We start from the raw sequence: 20,299 nt of genomic DNA on the forward strand, positions 1-20,299 counted from the left end.
ACAGCTACCTCGGTCTTCACTGGAGCCTCTGATGGTGAGGTCAGGCTTGTGCGGCAGATAGCTGTCGGGTGCCACTCCAGGGTGGTGTCTGGCTGTGGCTGCTGGTCCCACTCGGGGACAAGTCACTTTGACAGAGGCTATAGACAGGCAGGCAGGTAGACATGACAGGCACAGCTGAGACACAGGACAAGCGGGCACGGCTTGGAGACACAGGACAGGCGGGCACGGCTTGGAGACACAGGACAGGCGGGCACGGCTTGGAGACACAGGACAGGCGGGCACGGCTTGGAGACACAGGACAGGCGGGCACGGCTTGGAGACACAGGACAGGTGGGCACGGCTTGGAGACACAGGACAGGCGGGCACGGCTTGGAGACATAGGACAGGCGGGCACGGCTTGGAGACACAGGACAGGCGGGCACGGCTTGGAGACACAGGACAGGCGGGCACGGCTTGGAGACACAGGACAGATTGGCGTGGTATGAGAAGGAGCAGGTAGGGACCTGTTCACACAGCAGGTGTAGGCAGGAGGGAGTGGTGTATGCTGGAACAGGATCGGACCTGTTCACACAGGAGGTGCAGGTAGGCAGAGCCGCAGGAGTGCGGAGCAGGCAGAGCCGCAGGAGTGCGGAGCTGGCAGAGCCGCAGGAGTGCAGAGCAGGCAGAGCCGCAGGAGTGCAGAGCAGGCAGAGCCGCAGGAGTGCAGAGCAGGCAGAGCCGCAGGAGTGCGGAGCAGGCAGAGCGGCTAGGGAGCCGTGCAGACAGAGCGGCTAGGGAGCCGTACAGATGCACAGATAAAGCGGCTAGGGTGCAGATGCACAGATAAAGCGGCGAGGGTGCAGATGCACAGATAAAGCGGCGAGGGTGCAGATGCACAGATAAAGCCGCGAGGGTGCAGATGCACAGATAAAGCTGCGAGGGTGCAGATGCACAGATAAAGCTGCGAGGGTGCAGATGCACAGACAGGGAGGACACAAGGAAAGACACGGCAGAGAAGGAACCACAAACAAGGAGACTGACAGACAGAGGTAAGACTGAGTTCAGACAGAGACACCGGGACAAAGACTCAAGGGCCAGGATATTCTGCCTCCTGGCAGGCGGACAAGGTACAAAGCGAGACAAAGAGTATTCCTACAGAGAAGGAGATACACAGAACAGGGCCTGGCTTCCTCAGCAGCAAGATACTAACTGAGTATAGACATTGCACAGGTAATGTTTCAGTGGGAGTGGCAAAACTAAATAGTCAAGGGCTCCAGGTGATTGGTCAGGGACAGATTACACAGGTGCACCCTGACTGCATAAGAACCAGAGAGTTCAGGCGCCGCCTCCTTATACACACAGTCTGGAAACATGGAGAGCAGAGGCACAGAGCTGGCAACAGACAGAATTCATAGCATGGCTTGAAGCAGAAAGTAAGTTGGTGTGCGGGGGGATGGGAGGCCATGCAGTGATGCCAGCAGGGTTGTTACAGGTACCTGGCAGCTACCTGCAGCCCAGTTTCTCTCTACCATCTGGAGCTCCAGTGAACACCTAGTAGCTGCATAGCTATGTCCCTTCCTAGACAGGCCCGGTCTTGTGGCACAGTGGCTCTACAAAACCACGTGCGCCACCATTGGGGGTAACAGTATAGAAATCAAATATAACTTAAGTGGGCTTTACACATAGCGAGATCCCTAGTGATATCGCTAAAGCGTCACCGATTTTGTGACGCAACAGTGATATCGCTAGCGATCTTGCTACATGTGACACGTACCTGCAACTGGCCCTCCCGCTGGATATCGCTGATTGCGCACGAACGTCCAGGGCCATTTTCTCCTCGTTGGCGTCCCGCTGGCGCTAACTGGCGATGCATGGATGCAGGCAGAAGTCGTCATCATCGCTGCCGTGTGACAGGTAAGAGCGACCGCCGAGCATCGCTGGATCGCTGCTGCATCGCTGGTGAAATCTGCCTGTTTGGCAGCTCACTAGCGACCATTTAGCGATGCACCTGCAATCCTGACAAGGTCGTATCGTTGTCGGGATCGCTGGTGCATCACTAAGTGTAACAGGACCCTTATACTACATATAAGACTTCTCCAACCTTTGCAGAGGTATAATTTAGATATTCATAAAGCAAATTAATAAAGTGCCCATGCCTCTAATAAGGTGCCAGTAGTGCTACAGTGTTGTCACAAACCAAATACCTCTAGACCATGTAATCAAGATGTATGGTAAATATTGAGTCCATTTAAATGTAGTAGGTCCCAGCTTGTCACATACAGTGGGGCAAAAAAGTATTTAGTCAGTCAGCAATAGTGCAAGTTCCACCACTTAAAAAGATGAGAGGCGTCTGTAATTTACATCATAGGTAGACCTCAACTATGGGAGACAAACTGAGAAAAAAAAATCCAGAAAATCACATTGTCTGTTTTTTTTTTTCATTTTATTTGCATATTATGGTGGAAAATAAGTATTTGGTCAGAAACAAAATTTCATCTCAATACTTTGTGATATATCCTTTGTTGGCAATGACAGAGGTCAAACGTTTTCTGTAAGTCTTCACAAGGTTGCCACACACTGTTGTTGGTATGTTGGCCCATTCCTCCATGCAGATCTCCTCTAGAGCAGTGATGTTTTTGGCTTTTCGCTTGGCAACACGGACTTTCAACTCCCTCCAAAGGTTTTCTATAGGGTTGAGATCTGGAGACTGGCTAGGCCACTACAGGACCTTGAAATGCTTCTTATGAAGCCACTCCTTCGTTGCCCTGGCGGTGTGCTTTGGATCATTGTCATGTTGAAAGACCCAGCCACGTTTCATCTTCAATGCCCTTGCTGATGGAAGGAGGTTTGCACTCAAAATCTCACGATACATGGCCCCATTCATTCTTTCATGTACCCAGATCAGTCATCCTGGCCCCTTTGCAGAGAAACAGCCCCAAAGCATGATGTTTCCACCACCATGCTTTACAGTAGGTATGGTGTTTGATGGATGCAACTCAGTATTCTTTTTCCTCCAAACACGACAAGTTGTGTTTCTACCAAACAGTTCCAGTTTGGTTTCATCAGACCATAGGACATTCTCCCAAAACTCCTCTGGATCATCCAAATGCTCTCTAGCAAACTTCAGACGGGCCCAGACATGTACAGGCTTAAGCAGTGGGACACGTCTGGCACTGCAGGATCTGAGTCCATGGTGGCGTAGTGTGTTACTTATGGTAGGCCTTGTTACATTGGTCCCAGCTCTCTGCAGTTCATTCACTAGGTCCCCCCGCGTGGTTCTGGGATTTTTGCTCACCGTTCTTGTGATCATTCTGACCCCACGGGGTGGGATTTTGCGTGGAGCACCAGATCGAGGGAGATTATCAGTGGTCTTGTATGTCTTCCATTTTCTAATTATTGCTCCCACAGTTGATTTCTTCACTCCAAGCTGGTTGGCTATTGCAGATTCAGTCTTCCCAGCCTGGTGCAGGGCTACAATTTTGTTTCTGGTGTCCTTTGACAGCTCTTTGGTCTTCACCATAGTGGAGTTTGGAGTCAGACTGTTTGAGGGTGTGCACAGGTGTCTTTTTATACTGATAACAAGTAGAGTTGAGCGACTTTTGGTTTTTTAGGGTCGCGTTTCGTTTCGTGAAACCCGACTTTTCCAAAAGTCGGGTCGAGCAAGATCGTCCGATTATAGGGAAAAGTCGGGGTCGTCCCGAAACACGAAACCCAATGTAAGTCAATGGGGAATAAAAGTCGGCAGTGAGAGGAGGACAGGAAACACACCTACAGTGCCCATTTGAATGCCAAAAGCATCAATTCTTCTTACTTAAGCTTGTCAACCTTAATTAACTTCATAATATAAGTTACGCACTGAAAAATGGGGGTTATTTGGCTAAAGTTGTGGGGGGGGGGAGGGCTGGCTGCAGGTTTTCATGTGCCCTGGGCGAAAGAGCGCCCCTTTAACACATACCACAACTCATCATGCTCCGATACGGCAGATAAATAGCGGTATAGTACAATGAAAAATACCTCACTTTTTACATCTCATGACGAGGCCCATCTATTTCTCCATACAGAATCATTGGTCCCATATAATGTTTGAAACAGTATATGATGAGCTCCACATAATGCTACAGTATATGTTGGTCCCCATGGATGAAGCTCCACTGTCTTATGGGCCCAAATAATGCTCCAAACATAATGGGCCCCATTTCTAATGCTCTAGTGTATAATGGGCCCTGTAAATGCTGCTCCAGTGTCTGATGTCCACCTTTGGAATGTTCCAGTGTATGGTGGGCCCCATCTATCATTCTCCAGAGTATAGTGCTCCCCAAAAATTGCTGTCCCAACATTGAAAACAATCAAATAAGTCTCCTCGCTAGGGAATCCCTGTACTTGTCTGGACAGGTGCTGTAGCTTGCTTAACAGCTCGCCAGCCGTTCTCACGCCCAGTATGGATTGCACGTGATTGCACAAAGGTTAGAAAGGGTACCGTATCCCCGGATAACATGTATGGATAGCGTACACATTCAAAATATATGTCTCAGGAGGCAGGCTCAGACGGTGTTAGGCCCAGTATGGATTGCACGTGATTGCACAAAGGTTAGAAAGGGTACCGTATCCCCGGATAACATGTATGGATAGCGTACACATTCAAAATATATGTCTCAGGAGGCAGGCTCAGACGGTGTTAGGCCCAGTATGGATTGCACGTGATTGCACAAAGGTTAGAAAGGGTACCGTATCCCCGGATAACATGTATGGATAGCGTACACATTCAAAATATATGTCTCAGGAGGCAGGCTCAGATGGTGTTAGGCCCAGTATGGATTGCACGTGATTGCACAAAGGTTAGAAAGGGTACCGTATCCCCGGATAACATGTATGGATAGCGTACACATTCAAAATATATGTCTCAGGAGGCAGGCTCAGACGGTGTCAGGCACAGTATGGATTTGACGGCCCAGATTACACAGCGGAGGAGCAGGGAGAGGTAAAGATTGCAAATGCTGGGGCCCTGCCCAAGCAAGGGGGGCCCACTCGTGGGCGTCGGTACTGGCACTGGGCCCCTCATAGTACAGCGGTGTGTCTGACGGCGGGTGTGCACCACCACCGTCAGAGACACTTGATTGCACTATGAGGGACCCTGTGCCAGTGCCCGCACCCAAGAGTCGGCCTACCCACCTGTCCAGGGCAACGGCACTCGCACGGTGTCGTGCGCTAGGTGGTGACCCCGGCCATGGGGGGGGAGGCAGCACAGTTAGGGAGTTTTAGAAAGTGGCATATGTTGATGTTGGACATTCAGCTGATGCAAAAGGCGAAATAGGTGAAGTACCAGGAAGAGGTGGACCAAAGCAAGCCATTTTTCTGTCACCCTATGTGTCATCAGGGGAAGGTGGGACAAAATCCTTGGAAACCCATGCGTGGTTCATTTTAATGAAGGTTAGATCATCCACATTTTGGGTTGACAGATGGGTCCTTTTTTCTGTCAGGATTAGAGTTGAGCGATACCGTCCGATACTTCAAAGTATCGTATCGGATGGTATCGGCCGATCTTTAAAAAAAGTATCGGTATCGCCGATTCCGATACCGGAAGTCCCATTCAAGTCTATGGGACTTCCGGTATCGGAATAAGAAAAACCCTTTCCTGCCCTTGTACAGCCTCTCTGGGGTCTGTACGGGCCTTTCGGGGGGCTGTGCCGGCCTGCCAGGGGGTCTGTGCAGGCTCCGGTGGTCTGTGCCGGCCTGCCGGTGGTCTGTGCAGGCTCCGGGGGGCTGTGCCGGCCTGCCGGGGGGCTGTGCCGGCCTGCCGGGGGGCTGTGCAGGCTCCGGGGGGCTGTGCCGGCCTGCCGGGGGGCTGTGCCGGCCTGCCGGGGGGCTGTGCAGGCTCCGGGGGTCTGTGCAGGCATCGTCCGATGGGACTACAAGTCCCATCGGGCGATGCCTGCTACCATGACAGTGATTGACACATTAGCCAATGATGGGACAGTAGTAGTCCCATCATCCGGCTAATGTGTTAAATGTAAAAAAAAAAAATTACATGCTACATACATACAACATGCATACTACATACATGCTACATTCATACTACATACTACATACATGCTACATTCATACTACATAAATACTACATGCAACATACATACTACATATATACTTCATGCATGCTACATACATACTGCATGCTACATACATACTACATACATACTACATGCATGCTACATACATACTACATATATACTACATACATACTACATACAAGCTACATACATACTGCATGCTACATACATACTACATACATACTACATGCATGCTACATACATACTACATATATACTACATACATACTACATACATGCTGCATACATACTGCATGCTACATACATACTACATACATACTACATGCATGCTACATACATACTACATATATACTACATGCATGCTACATACATACTGCATGCTACATACATACTACATACATACTACATGCATGCTACATACATACTACATATATACTACATACATACTACATACAAGCTACATACATACTGCATGCTACATACATACTACATACATACTACATGCATGCTACATACATACTACATGCATGCTACATACATACTACATACATACTACATACATACTGCATGCTACATACATACTACATACATACTACATGCATGCTACATACATACTACATATATACTACATGCATGCTACATACATACTACATGCTACATACATACTACATGCATGCTACATACATACTACATACATACTACATACATACTGCATGCTACATACATACTACATACATGCTACATACATACTACATGCATGCTACATACATACTACATATATACTACATGCATGCTACATACATACTACATGCTACATACATACTACATATATACTACATACATACTACATACATGCTACATACATACTGCATGCTACATACATACTACATACATACTACATACATACTACATGCATGCTACATACATACTACATGCATGCTACATACATACTACATGCATGCTACATGCATGCTACATACATACTACATGCTACATACATACCACATATATACTACATACATACAATACATTCATACAATACATACATAGACATACAGTACATATAACATAGAGTAACATACTTACCAATACTTGTCACATTGTTCCCCGAAGCCATTGTCTTTTCCGGGATAAATATTAACATAACAAACCACAAAAATACTCACCCACGATCCGAAGCAGTCCACGAGTGTGTCCCACGACGATCTTGGGTAGAGAACTGCAGCATCAGATGATGCTGCCGTTCTCTACGGGCTGCAGGAATCCAATGACGGAAGGTAGGTATCCTTCCGCACTGTATTCCTCCGCCACTTAAAAAAAAAAAAGTCCCTAGTCTCACTTTATGCCATTGCTGCCACAGCAATGGCATAAAGTGAGACTAGGGACTTTTTTTTTTTTAAGTGGCGGAGGAATACAGTGCGGAAGGATACCTACCTTCCGTCATTGGATTCCTGCAGCCCGTAGAGAACGGCAGCATCATCTGATGCTGCCGTTCTCTACCCAAGATCGTCGTGGGACACACTCGTGGACTGCTTCGGATCGTGGGTGAGTATTTTTGTGGTTTGTTATGTTAATATTTATCCCGGAAAAGACAATGGCTTCGGGGAACAATGTGACAAGTATTGGTAAGTATGTTACTCTATGTTATATGTACTGTATGTCTATGTATGTATTGTATGAATGTATTGTATGTATGTAGTATATATGTGGTATGTATGTAGCATGTAGTATGTATGTAGCATGCATGTAGCATGCATGTAGTATGTATGTAGCATGCATGTAGTATGTATGTAGCATGCATGTAGTATGTATGTAGTATGTATGTAGTATGTATGTAGCATGCAGTATGTATGTAGCATGTATGTAGTATATATGTAGTATGTATGTAGCATGTAGTATGTATGTAGCATGCATGTAGTATATATGTAGTATGTATGTAGCATGCATGTAGTATGTATGTAGTATGTATGTAGTATGTATGTAGCATGCAGTATGTATGTAGTATGTATGTAGTATGTAGGTAGCATGCATGTAGTATGTATGTAGCATGTAGTATGTATGTAGCATGCATGTAGTATATATGTAGTATGTATGTAGCATGCATGTAGTATGTATGTAGTATGTATGTAGCATGCAGTATGTATGTAGTATGTATGTAGTATGTATGTAGCATGCATGTAGTATGTATGTAGCATGCATGTAGTATGTATGTAGTATGTATGTAGCATGCAGTATGTATGTAGCTTGTATGTAGTATGTATGTAGTATATATGTAGTATGTATGTAGCATGCATGTAGTATGTATGTAGTATGTATGTAGCATGCAGTATGTATGTAGCATGCATGTAGTATATATGTAGTATGTATGTAGCATGCATGTAGTATGTATGTAGTATGTATGTAGCATGCAGTATGTATGTAGCATGTATGTAGTATGTATGTAGTATATATGTAGTATGTATGTAGCATGCATGTAGTATGTATGTAGTATGTATGTAGCATGCAGTATGTATGTAGCTTGTATGTAGTATGTATGTAGTATATATGTAGTATGTATGTAGCATGCATGTAGTATGTATGTAGTATGTATGTAGCATGCAGTATGTATGTAGCATGTATGTAGTATGTATGTAGTATATATGTAGTATGTATGTAGCATGCATGTAGCATGTATGTAGCATGCATGTAGTATGTATGTAGTATTTTTTTTTTTTTTTAACATTTAACACATTAGCCGGATGATGGGACTACTACTGTCCCATCATTGGCTAATGTGTCAATCACTGTCATGGTAGCAGGCATCGCCCGATGGGACTTGTAGTCCCATCGGACGATGCTTGCACAGACCCCCGGACATCAGCACAGCCCCCCGGCAGGCCGGCACAGCCCCCCGGCAGGCCGGTACAGACCCCCACAGGGTGCACAGCCCCCCGGCAGGCCGGTACAGACCCCGGGCAGTCCACACAGCCCCCCGGCAGGCCGGCACAGCCCCCCGGCAGGCCGGCAGAGACCCCCGGAAGGCCCGAAATGATGGCGCATCATGATGCGCACACACCGCGCATCATGATGACGTCAGGCCGTCAATCAACTGAACTTCCGATTCCGATGCCGAATTCCGATATTGAAAAAATATCGGAAGTCGGTATCGGAATTCCGATACAGCAAGTATCGGCCGATACCCGATACTTGCGGTATCGGAATGCTCAACACTAGTCAGGATTGATCCAGCTGCACTGAAGACTCTTTCCGATAGCACATTTGCAGCTGGGCAAGCGAGCTCCTGTAAGGCATATTGGGCCAATTCAGGCCAGGTGTCCAGTTTAGCGGCCCAATAGTCAAAGGGGAATGACCTGTGTGGGTCTCCAACGCCACTTCTGCTGTGTGCACCACGAACACCTCTGCCAAGCTGCCCCCGGCCCGTACGGCTCGTGTGAGAACCATCACCGCTGCTGTGTGCTGGGAATGCCTCAAGCAACCGATTTACCAGAGTTGCTTGTTTATTAGCCAATATTAGGTCAAGGTTCTCCTGTGGCATGATGTTTTGTAATTTGCCTTTATAGCGTGGATCCAGGATGCTGGCCAACCAGTAGTCGTCATCGTTCATCATTTTGGCAATGCGGGGGTCCCTTTTTAGGATCCGCAAGGCATAATCTGACATGTGGGCCAATGTTCCCGGTGTCAATGATGCACTGCGAGTGCTGGGTGGAGGAGCACTTTCTGGCAAATCCACATCCCTCCAGTCACGCACAAACCCTGTACCAGACCTTGCCACGCCAACATTTTCACTTGCCCCACGAGATGCATCCTCCTCCCCTAAGTAATCATCCCCATCATCCTCCTCCTCCTCCTCTTCTTCCTCCACCTCGTCCAGGAGAGGTCCCTGAGCAGACAATGGCTGAATGTCATCAAGGATTCCCTCCTCCTCTTCCTCCTCATCAAGATTGGCTGCAGACGCCTGCTCCTTAAGGTGCGTCAAAGTTTGCATGAGCAGACGCATAAGTGGGATGCTCATGCTTAGGATGGCGTCGTCTGCGCTTACCAGCCGTGTGCATTCCTCAAAACACTGAAGGACTTTACAAAGGTCTTTCAGCTTCGACCACTGCACGCCTGTCAACTCCATGTCTTCTCTCAAAGTGCCTGGCCGTGTATCCTCCCACAAATGCATTATGGCCTGCCTCTGCTCGCACAGCCGCTCCACCATGTGCAGGGTGGAGTTCCACCTTGTTGCAATGTCGATAATGAGGCGGTGGTTGGGAAGGTGGAGCAATCGCTGCAGCTTCTGCATACGAACGGAGTGTACAGGCGACCGGCGGATGTGCGCGCACAGTCTTCGCACCTTCTGGAGCAGGGCTGTTAACTCCGGATAATTTTTGAGGAAGCACTGCACCACCAGGTTCAAGGTGTGAGCCAAGCAAGGTATGTGGCTGAGTTTTGAAAGGGCTATGGCTGCCACAAAATTACGCCCGTTATCACTAACTACCTTGCCTGCCTCAAGATGTACACTGCCCAGCCATGACTCAGTTTGTCGCTTCAAGTACTCGGCCAGCACCTCGGCGGTGTGTCTGTCGCCCAAACACATCATCTGCAACACAGCCTGCTGACGCTTTCCACTAGCTGCTCGATAGGGGGACACATCGTGTGCAACAGTGGCAGCTGCAGATGGAGTGCTCGTACGACTGCGCTCTGTGGACAAGCTTTCGCTTCTGGAGGAGGAGGAGGAGGAGGAGGGTCGAACGCCTACAGCCAACTGTTTCCTATACCGTGGGCTAGGCAGCACTGTCCCACCACCGCTGTCCCCTGTGGACCCTGCATCCACCACATTAACCCAGTGCGCAGTGATGGACACGTAACGGCCCTGGCCATGCCGACTGGACCATGCATCAGTTGTGAGGTGCACCTTTCCGCTCACTGACTGCTTGAGTGCATGGACAATGCGGTCTTTCACATGATGGTGGCGGGCTGGGATGGCTTTTCGAGAGAAGAAGTGGCGACTGGGTAGGTCATAGCGTGGTACTGCATAGGCCATGAGTTCGCGGAAAGCTGTGCTTTCCACCAACCGAAAGGGCATCATCTCAAACGAGATTATTTTGGCAATGTGGGCGTTCAAACCCAGTGTACGTGGATGAGAGACTGAATACTTTCTTGACCTACTCATAGTGTCTGGGAGGGTGAGCTGGACTTGAGAGCTGCATATGGTGGAAGTAGCGGTGGACAGGGCGGACTGAGAGAGGGTTGATGATGGTGATGGAGTTGGTGTTCTTTCTGATGGCCTAGAATCAGTCTTTCGTTGATATAACAGTGGGATTCCCTGACTGCTGTGGCCTTGCAACGACACCTCAACATTTGCTGCTGTGCTAACCGGTGGGCTTACAGTTGGGGAAACAATGTAGCGTTGCTGACTACCTTCGTTGTGATCAGTTGCACATGTGGCACTTGAGGTTTGGTGTTGTGTCCACGCTTGCAAGTGCATGCTGGTTAAATGTCTAAGCATGCAACTGGTATTCAAATTTTTCAGATTTTTCCCTCGGCTAAAGGTCTTTGCGCACTTCTTACAGATAACCTTGGCCTGATCATGAGGATTTTGTTCAAAAAAGTGCCACACTGCACTCTTCCTACTTTGGCAGACATTTTGCGGCCTAGCACGCTGTGATCTTTTGACCCTCTGGACAAGCTGTCCAGCAACTCTTTTGATGTTTGGAACCTGTCTTTGGAGTGCTCCGGGCCTGCCAGATAACAGCTGTTGCGATGTCGATGTCTGCTGTGGATGCTCCTCATCTGAGCTATTGGAAGCAGCACCCTCTTCCCCCAATGGATGCCAATCTGGGTCAACAACTGGGTCATCCATCACCTCCTCTTCTATGTCATGTGCACCTTTCTCTGTGTCACCGTGTATGGTGGTATAGTGTGCGGGAAGGGGCACCTGAGTCTCATCAGGGTCAAAATCTGGCTCTGTACACTGCGAGGACAATGTAGTGCTCTGAGTGAATGTACCAGCAGAATCATCCATCAGCGGCTGTGCATCAGTGCACTCCATGTCAGATTCATCTTGGCCTGGGTAATTCACCATTTGACTTGATAATCCAGGCATGGTATGTGAAAACAGCTCCATGGAGTAATCAGTAGTATGGCCTGCGTCATCCTTCAATCTTGGTTGGGGTGAAGGACACAAGGAAAGGTGTGGTTCATGAACATGAGCCTCCAATGACGACTCAGTGCTTTTACTTTTTACAACTGAAGAAGAGGAGGCGATAGAGCTGGAGGCTGAGTCAGCAATGTAAGACAAAACTTTTTCCTGATGCTCTGCCTTTAAAAGCGGTTTGCCAACTCCTAGAAAACTAAGCGTTCGAGGCCTTATGTAGCCAGACGATGACGCAGGGTCAGCACCTCCTGCATTCGGTCCTATTTTGCTCTTGCCACTACCATCAGATCCACCACCAACACCATCATTACCAGCTGCCTACCCCCGCCCAATTCCACGGCCTCTTCCACCAGCCTTCCTCATTTTTGGTAGAAATGTAGACAAAATCCAACAAACTATATAGTAATGTAAAACAAGGTACAAGGTGTCTATAGGACAGGGGAGATTTAGAATTTCTGCACACACTTGTGGACAGTGGACACTTTTGGATTGTGTGAGGCTCACTGATATCTGAGCGCTATGTGACACGCTCGATGGCACAGCTGCCTGTGACCAAAGTGACGAGAGGATAATGGAGATTTTGAATCTCTGCGCACACTTTTGGACACTGGACACTTGTGGATTGTGTGAGGCCCACTGATATCTGAGCGCTATGTGACACGCTCGATGGCACAGCTGCCTGTGACCAAAGTGACGAGAGGATAATGGAGATTTTGAATCTCTGCGCACACTTTTGGACACTGGACACTTGTGGATTAAAGAAGAAGTTACAGGTCTGTGAGAGCCAGAAATCTTGATTGCTTGTTTCTGACCAAATACTTATTTTCCACCATAATATGCAAATAAAATGAAAAAAAACAGACAATGTGATTTTCTGGATTTTTTTTTCTCAGTTTGTCTCCCATAGTTGAGGTCTACCTATGATGTAAATTACAGACGCCTCTCATCTTTTTAAGTGGTGGAACTTGCACTATTGCTGACTGACTAAATACTTTTTTGCCCCACTGTAACATAGAAACCCCACACAGCTACCATTTTATTAACACCTCAATGCATTTTCAGATTCCTGCTCATTGTTCATCAGGAGGCTTTTTGGGAGGTATAGGATCACTTGTGGATTCATAGATTCATGATGTCCTCTTCTCAGCATTGCCTATTGTTTATTTTTGTAGTGCCATCTTATAAATTTTGTGTTTGATCGGGAACAAACGTGGTAGCTCCTTTTTAATAAGGTATTAATAAAGTATATAATTTTTAATGAATGGGGTTTACTCTTTGAGATTCATTTTCACAGACCAGCCAGTAGCACGATACGACCAATCAGGCTCGGACTGGCCCACCAAGGCACCGTTGGATCCCTCGGTGGGCCTCGCCCCCGCCCGACCATGAATGTCACTGAACAAGCCCGCTCGCGGCCCAGCTGCTGGTACCTGTGAATCACAGTCACCTCTCCTAGCATGTCTCTTGCAGCCCCCTGTGCTTATTCCATCTTCAATCTCAGCGATGTTCTATCTTCCTGTATTCAGCGGCCGCTCATTACCTATGCGCATAAGTAATGACCGGCTGATTACATATGCGCATATGTAATGAGCGGCTCAGCTGAACCACATGGACGCTGAAAGCAGGAAGTAGAACAGCGGTGATATTGAAGATGGAATAAGCACCGGCCTGAGGCTGCAAGAGACATGCTAGAAGAGGTGGTGAGTGCCTCTGTCCCCTCTGTTTCCATTTGCATGACTGATGATCACTTACGGTACCCCATTTGTCTGTTCCAAAAACAGTACAGATATGTGGAAGGTCTGGACAGACGTGAGCACCGCCTAACTTTTCTGTCAGTGCCTGCAACTTACACGCTGCAGAATAACAGACTCCTGTACACCACATAAGCGCCTATTGTCACATCACATCTCATTTATTAGACATACGCATTTTCAGAATACCTAAAGCTGAGAAAGCTGAGCACAATTTATGCTGCCATGGGCAAATATTCAATATGGATCCATGCCCTCTTACCCTAGCTTCACCCTCCTTTTATAACTAATCCCCCACCTGTTTCAATTTACATATCCTACATAATATGGCGTCACCTAGTCCTGTCCCTGCGCTCTGCCCTGTCCTGTTCTTGTGCTCTGCCCTGTCCTGTCCCTGCGCTCTGCCCTGTCCACTCAGCTGCACTCTGCCCTGTCCCTGCGCTCTGCCCTGTCCCTGCGCTCTGCCCTGTACCTTCAGCTGCACTCTGCCCTGTCCCTGCGCTCTGCCCTGTCCCTGCGCTCTGCCCTGTACCCTCAGCTGCACTCTGCCCTGTCCCTGCACTCTGCCCTGTCCCCGCGCTCTGCCCTGTCCCCGCGCTCTGCCCTGTCCCCTCAGCTGCACTCTGCCCTGTCCCCTCAGCTGCACTCTGCCCTGTCCCTGTGCTCTGCCCTGTCCCTGCACTCTGCCCTGTCCCCTCAGCTGCGCTCTGCCCTGTCACTGCACTCTGCCCTGTCCCCTCAGCTGCGCTCTGCCCTGTCCATGCACTCTGCCCTGTCCCCTCAGCTGCGCTCTGCCCTGTCACTGCGCTCTGCCCTGTCCCCTCAGCTGCGCTCTGCCCTGTCCCTGCGCTCTGCCCTGTCCCCTCAGCTGCTCTCTACCCTGTCACTGTGCTCTGCCCTGTCCCCTCAGCTGCGCTCTGCCCTGTCCCTGCGCTCTGCCCTGTCCCCTCAGCTGTGCTCTGCCCTGTCCCCTCAGCTGCGCTCTGCCCTGTCCCTGCGCTCTGCCCTGTCACTGCGCTCTGCCCTGTCCCCTCAGCTGCGCTCTGCCCTTTCACTGCCGCTGCTCTCTTCTCTTTGGGTATGTGCACACGTTGTGGATTGTGCTGCAGATTTGGCTGAATCCGCAGGTAAAATGACCTGTGCTTTACCTGCAGATTTAGTGCAGATTTTGTGCGGATTTCGCCTGCGTTTTTACACCTGCGTATTCCTATAATGGAATGGGTGTAAAAACGCTGCGGATTCCGTACAAAGAAGTGACATGCTGCAGAAAATAAACCGCAACAAATCTGCGTAGAATTTCCGCAGCATGTGCACAGCGGATTTGGTTTTCCATGGGATAACATGGTACTGTACACCGCATGGAAAACTGCTGCGGATTCGCAGCCAAATCTGCAACATGTGCACATACCCTTCCTCTGCCTGTGCCAACTCTCTCTTCTCTTTCTCTGCCTGTGCCAACGCTCTCTTCTCTGTGCCGCTACGCTCTGCATGCACCTGAGTTTTGTACAGGCCACAATATGTTTTGCGCTGTACACAAGAAATGGCCGTCAGTGTCAGTTAAACTTCAAGGAAATCTATCAGCAGAATTCACGTTCCAATCTGCCTGCATTAGCGGACCTGATGAGGCTGGTGAACTGACTGCAAATCCATGTCTGGTTGGCTGGATAATCCTGCATGAAGGTTTCGCTGCCTGAATCTCCGCTGGGCGTTTTCTGTGCGCTAGTCGGGTTGTGAAATTCTCATCTTATAAGGTCCCAGGATTATACAATCATTCCTACAAGCCGTGCACCAACCGGAGGAGCACAGGAGGGAGCGCTGAGTAATTACAGGGGGTGGGAGGGTGAATGCACAGGTTACACAGCCTGGAGCTGTAATACTCCTATGTCACGGGGAGCGCTGCTCCTGCAGCTGTACATTCTATCATCCCACAAGGGAGAGACGGATGTGAACTACAGCTCTGGAAAGTAATACAGCAGGTAGCTCAGGATCAGTAATGAAATGTTATAATTCTGTATGGAGGCCTATGTGGTGCCTATAATACTATATGGAGGACTATGCGGTGCCCATAATACTGTATGGAGGACTATGCGGTGCCCATAATACTGTATGGAGGACTATGCGGTGCCCGTAATACTGTATGGAGGACTATGCGGTGCCCGTAATACTGTATGGAGGACTATGCGGTGCCCATAATACTGTATGGAGGACTATGTGGTGCCCATAATTCTGTATGGAGGACTGTGTGGTGCCCATAATTCTGTATGGAGGACTATGTGGTGCCCGTAATACTGCATGGAGGACTATGTAGTGCCCATAATACTGTATGGAGGACTATGTGGTGTCCATATTTCTGTATGGAGGCCTATGTGGTGCCCATAATTCTGTATGGAGGACTACATGGTGTCCCATAATTCTGTATGGAGGACTATGTGGTGCCCATAATTTTGTTTGGAGAGATGCGTGGTGCCCCATAATTCTGTATGGAGGACAATGCGGTGCCCATAATTCTGTATGAAGGACTATGCGGTGCCCATAATACTGTATGTAGGGATATGTGGTGTACTGTATGCTATGCCAGGCCTGCCATTGCCATTAATGATCCCTCTTCTGGATTCTTCTGTTTGGTTCTTGTATGTGCGGTGATGGCGCTGACATCCTTGTGTTCAGACATCTTTTCTCCAAGTCTCTAAATTAAAATGTCCACTATTGTACTAATGTACGGCGAGGGGTTCCGTCGGTCCCCGCAGCTAATCGCACGGGTACCGGGAGGCTTTCGCCGCTAAGACCGGCAGGCAGCAACGCTGCCTGGCTGGTCAGGGTGAATTTTAGCCCCCCCCTGCAGATCCGAACGCTTCGATAGGCTGGGCTGTGTAGCATCTACCATGGAACGCTTGTTGGGACAAAGTGATCACTATACCCCCTACGTCAATCCTTGGGGGTGTAGATTCCAAAATGGGGTCACTTTTTAACTTCAAAGTAACACAGGTCAGATTTGCAAAAAATGACCTGGGCATTAAGGTGAAAACAGGCCTGCGGCCCTAAAGGATTAAATGCATCGTAGTGCGGAAAGATCTGCAGCATATGAACAACGGTGCAGCTTTTAGTAGAATTAGGATGCTGAAATGATGCAGATTTGGCGTGGGATATACGGCAAAAGAACCCATGGTGTAATTCTGCGGTCTCAAAGCCTAAATGTTGAGTTGTCCATTACTGTAGGTGGGCCCCTAAAATTCATTCCCTTGGTGGGCCCTACACACCCCAGTCCGACCCTGCGACCAATGATAGGTAAATTTTTACCAATCGGCGGTCATTCAATAGTCTGTTTACATATGCGCACTGAGAAATCTGTAACAGATCATTCAATTTGCATAGGCACCATAGTTCTCAGTGTGAGTTGTGTTTAAACAGGATGATGCATCGCTGAGGACGATAATCTTTTGCTCTATGCTAGAGCGAGAACATTTCACCCAATAAATTAGCATTTTGCTTTTTCATCATTTGATCAGCAATTATTGTGAAATGAGTGTTTTTAAAAGCAGAGGATCACTCTTCCTGTTGCACCTAAGACAATGATGCCTCATGCACCTGGGTGGAAATTTTGGGCTATGGAACAAAGGGACTGCTCCCTCTAGAAAGTATGTTGTATATTAAAGATTCGCAAATTCTTAGAGTCGTTTTTAAAAGTAAGCATGTGAATCAATATATACAGTGGGGAAAATAAGTGTATGATACACTGCTGATTTTGCAAGTTTTCCCAACTACAAAGAATGGAGAAATCTGTAATTTTTATTGTAGGTACACTTCAACTGTGAGAGACAGAATCTAAAAATACAAAAACTGAAAATCACATTGTATGATTTTGAAATAATGAAATTGCATTTTATTGTATGAAATAAATATTTAATCACCTACCAACCGACAAGAATTCTGGCTGTCACAGATCTGTTAGTTTTTCTTTAAGAAACCCTCCTACTCTTCACTAGTTACCTGCATTAATTACACCTGTTTTGAAATTATTACCTGCATAAAAGACACCTGTCCACACACTCAATCAATCACACGCCAACCTCTCCACCATTGCCAAGAACAAAGAGCTGTCTAAGGACACCAGGGACAAAATGTTGACCTGCACAAGGCTGAGATGGGCTTCAGAATAATAGGCAAGCAGTTTGGTGGTATGGCAACAACTGTTGGCTCAATTATTAGAAAATGGAAGAAACACAAGATGACTATCAATCTTCCTCGGTCTGTGGCTCCATGCAAGATCTCGCCTTGTGAAGTAAGGATTATTCTTAGACAGGTCAGGAAGCAGCCCAAAACTACATGGGAGGACCTGGTCAATGACCTGAAAAGAGCTGGGACTACAGTTTCACACATTACCATTAGTAACACACTACGCCATCATGGCTGAAAATCTGGCAGGACACGCAAGGTTCCCATGCTCAAGCTAGCACAATTCCAGGCCCATTTGAAGTTCTCTAATGACCATCTGGATGATCAAGAGAAAGCATGAGAGGAGATCATGTGGTCAGATGAGACCAAAATAGAACTTTTTTATATGAACTCCATTCGCCATGTTTGGAGGAAGAAGGATGAGTACAACCACATGAACACCATCCCTGTCATAAATCATGGTGGAGAAACCATCATACTTTGGGGTTGCTTTTCTGAAAAGGGGACAGGACGATTGCATTGTATTAAAGGGAGGATAGATGGAGTCATCTATCGTAAGATTTTGGCCAACAACCTCCTTCCCTCAGTAAGAACAATGAAGATGGGTCATGGCTGGGTATTCCAGCATAACAATGACATGGAACAAACAGACAGGACAACTGAGGAGTGGCTCCATAAGAAGCATTTCAAGGTCCGGGAGTGGCTTAGCCAGTCTCCAGACCTAAACCAAATAGAAAATCTTTGGCAGGAGCTGAAACTCAATGTTGCCCAGCAACAGCCCCAAAACCTGAAAGATCTGGAGAAGATCTGTATTTGGAGGCGTGGGACAAAATCCCTGCTGCAGTATGTGCAAACTTGGTCAAGAACTACAGGAAATGTTTGAGCTCTGTAATTGCAAACAACGGTTTCTGTATCAAATATTAAGTTTTGATTTTCTATTGTACAAAATACTTATTTAATGTAGAAATGGATATTCCCACATTCATAATGGCACTAGGTTTCCACCTAAAATGGATATTTTCTATTGCATGGGTCAACACATTAGGTGCAAGGGAAATATTTAAAGCCTAAGACTTTTGTAATTCACTTTGAAGTTAGTTAGAGAGCCAAATCTCTCAAGCTAATGTATCAGTGAAGGGAATGTTATTCTAGGTTGTGAAATGTACATCAAGATGTCATCGGCACATAATAATGCTAAGTGCGTTTGTCTCACTTGGATTTCAACATTGGATTCACTCTGATGGCCATGGCAAAATGTTCTATCACCAGTACATAAAATAAAGGTGAGAAAAGGCATCCCTGCTCTGTACCATTACAGATGTCTTTGGAAAGGGATAGTGCACCATTAATCCTAACTTGTGCCATGGGGCAGGTGTACAATGCGATTATCCAATGAAGTTAGCAGCTACTCATCCCAATTTGTCTGAGAGTCATGAGCATGAAATCACAATGTACCAGGTTGAACGACTTCTCAGAGTCAACCAACAAAAAGCAAAGGGTTCAAGACTTTCCTTAGGAGACATTATCCCATGCATCATTTGACAAAGCCGACACACTGGGTAATATTTATCAGTATACTCCTAGTGGAGAAAAGGACAACTCCCTACATAATCAGAAACCTACAGCAAAAAGGGAGCATATAGCCCTCTAGAACAAGCATATGCAAACTGCAAAAATGAATAAAAACTACTTTTTATTGGTCAAGAATGAAAGAAACAGCAACAGTAATCACAAATAAGTGTGGGTGAGGATACAAAACAGATCCTGGAGGTGAAATCCAGCAATTGCACAGATGCTGCACCAATTCCCTTTCATAATGCCAACAACCCCTTAAAACAGTACATGCCAGGTTCTGCTGCCGCCTAAACAACTGTGCAGCATTTAAATCATGTGTAAATTATTGTCGGCCGTGCCAAAGCAGGCAAAGAAGCAGAACCGGGCCAAAGATAAATGTATATAGTTTGATCCACTATAAGGGCAAAGAGGGCAAAAAAATCAAAGAGGAGAGGACAGGAAAAATATCATAAAGTGAAGCATGGTTCTCCTAAAGTGCAGGGAAGCTGGCAGGAAAAAGAGCAATTAGTGCTTACCCATGTCGGAGAATATGCTGGATGACCGTCCGGGACAGTGCCCAAATGCACGATTCGCTCATTGGGCTTCTTTGGGGGGCAGTGTGGAATGGCATATTGAGTA

This window comes from Dendrobates tinctorius, unplaced genomic scaffold (genome assembly GCF_039654945.1).
Source record: "Dendrobates tinctorius isolate UK_male_01 unplaced genomic scaffold, ASM3965494v1 ptg000083l, whole genome shotgun sequence".
Taxonomy (NCBI): Eukaryota; Metazoa; Chordata; class Amphibia; order Anura; family Dendrobatidae; genus Dendrobates; species Dendrobates tinctorius.